Source organism: Peromyscus maniculatus, chromosome 17 (assembly GCF_049852395.1).
Source record: "Peromyscus maniculatus bairdii isolate BWxNUB_F1_BW_parent chromosome 17, HU_Pman_BW_mat_3.1, whole genome shotgun sequence".
Taxonomy (NCBI): domain Eukaryota; kingdom Metazoa; phylum Chordata; class Mammalia; order Rodentia; family Cricetidae; genus Peromyscus; species Peromyscus maniculatus.
In genome coordinates this window covers 13,053,189-13,055,504 of record NC_134868.1, presented here as the reverse complement: position 1 = coordinate 13,055,504, position 2,316 = coordinate 13,053,189, and positions in this window count along the sequence as shown.

The following is a 2,316-nucleotide window of genomic DNA, read 5'->3' as shown; positions in this document are numbered from 1 at the left end:
AAGTCTTGTATTTGTTTTGGAGACAGGGTCTTGCTAAGTAGTCCAAATGTGGTGGTTTGAAAGAAAATGGCCCCCAAAGGGAGTGGCACTATTAGGAGGTGTGGCTTTGTTGGAGTAGGTATGGCCTTGTTGGAGGAAGTTTTTCACTGTGGAGGTAGATTTTGAGGTCTCATATGAGCTCAAGCCACACCCAGTGTTTCAGTTCACTTCCTGTTGCCTGCAAGATGTAGAACTCTCAGCTACCTCTCCAGTGCCACGTCTGCCTGCACACTGCTATGTCCCATGATGATGATAATGGACTAACCCTCTGAAACTGTAAACTGCCACCTCAATTCAATGTTTTCATTTATAAGAGTTGCCATAGTCATGGTGTCTCCTCACAACAAGAGAAACCATAACTAAAACAGAAGTTGGTACCAGGGACTGGGACATTTCTGGGATAGGCTTGACCATGCTTTTGTTTGAAGGAATGTGAGCTTTGGGAGTTTGGGTTAGGAAAAGAGTAGAATGCTTTAAGCACTACTTAATGGGCCATATCAGTAGGAACTTGGAAGACAGCGGTGCTAAGAATGATTTGAATTGTGGGGAGCTGGCTCAAGAAGTTTCAGAGAAGAATTTTAGTATGTTGCCTAGAGATTGTTCTTGTGATGTTTTGGTGAAGAAAGTGGCTGCTTTTCACTGTTGTCCAAAGAGTCTACCTGAGACTAAAATGAAGAGATTTGGATTAACTTCATTGGCAGAGGAAATCTCAAAACAGCCTAGTATTGCTCTGTTGTATGGTTACTACTGGTCACTCTTGTACAGATTTATAATGAAAAAAAGCAAGAAAATGTAAAATTTGAGGAGAAAAGGAGCACCAGGAAATAGAACAGAGCTAAATCCTGTATTCAAGGATCAAGAAATGGACTAAAGGTAGTGATGACCTCAGGGCAAGATCCCACTCAGCTAAGTTTCCAACTTGTGAAAAGGAATTAAAGAGAAGCTTAGAGCCAGGTGTGGTGGTGTACACTTTTAATCCTAGCACTTGGAAAGCAGAGGCTGGTGGATCTCTAAGTTTGAGGTTAACTCAATCTACACAGCAAGTTCCAGAGCAGCCAAGCTGAGGCAATGAAGGTAACCATGGAAAACAGAAAACTGGTGAAGATGGAATGAATAAGGGGGCCATATTCTAGCCCCAGCAAGCATCAGAACTTGGCATCTTTGGCCCCGTGGTTCTGAAGTTATGGACAGAACAAAGAGAATATGGAATTTGCCTCTGCGATTAAGGAAAGCCGCCAAGGCCAGGCATGTGTCAGGGGTGTCCCTAAATGGAGGTCTAGAGAGGCCATCTCATGAAGCTGTGAAGTTGAAGCCTGGATTGCCTTGGAGACAATCCAGACAAGATGTTGGAGATGCTAGAGCTGTGGGATACCTGCCAAGGAGAGCTGCTAACAGGGAGTAGAGTCAGCCCAAGGGAAAGAAGTGTGTTGCAGTCAACAGAGCTGAAAGGAGTGGGAGATCTGAAGAGCGCTTTGACATCAGCCATGAGATGCAGAGCTTGGAGTTTGCCCGGCTGGTTTTCAGTCTTGCTTTGGTCCAGTATTTCCTCACTATGTTCCTCCCTTCTCTTTGTTTTGGAACGGTAATGAATATCCTGTGCCATTATATGTTGGAAGTATGTGATCTGCTTTTTTATTTTAATTTTACAGGGGATTACAGTTAAGAGAACATATGAATCTCAGAAGAGACTTTGAACTTTTGACTTTCAAGTAAGTTTCAGACTGTTAGGAAATGGGGACTTCTGAAGTTGGACTGAATGTATTTTTTGCATTATGATCTGGCTACAAGCCTTTGAGGGCCAGGGAGTAGAATGGGGTGGTTTCAAAGAAAATGATTCTCAAAGGGAGTGGTGCTATTAGGAGGTGTGGCTTTATTGGAGTGGGTGTGGCCTTGTTGGAGGAAATTGTCACTGTGGAGGCAGGCTTTGAGATCTCATATACGCTCAAGCCACATTCAGCATCACACTTCCCTTCCTGTTGCCTGCAAGATGTAGAACTGTCAGCTCCTTCTTCAGTACCATGCCTGCCATGTTCCATCATGACGATAATGGACTAAACCTCTAAAACTATAAACAGCCACCTCAATTAAATGTTTTCATTTATAATAGTTGCCATGGTCATGATGTTTCTTCACAGCAATAGAATCCCTAACTAAGACACTAGGCTAGTCTGGAATTTACTATCATGATCCTGGGGCTGGGGTTAAAGTCATGGCCTACCTACAGTATTGTACATATTAGTAAAATATTGGGAACAACCTGGTTGTCCCATGATTAAA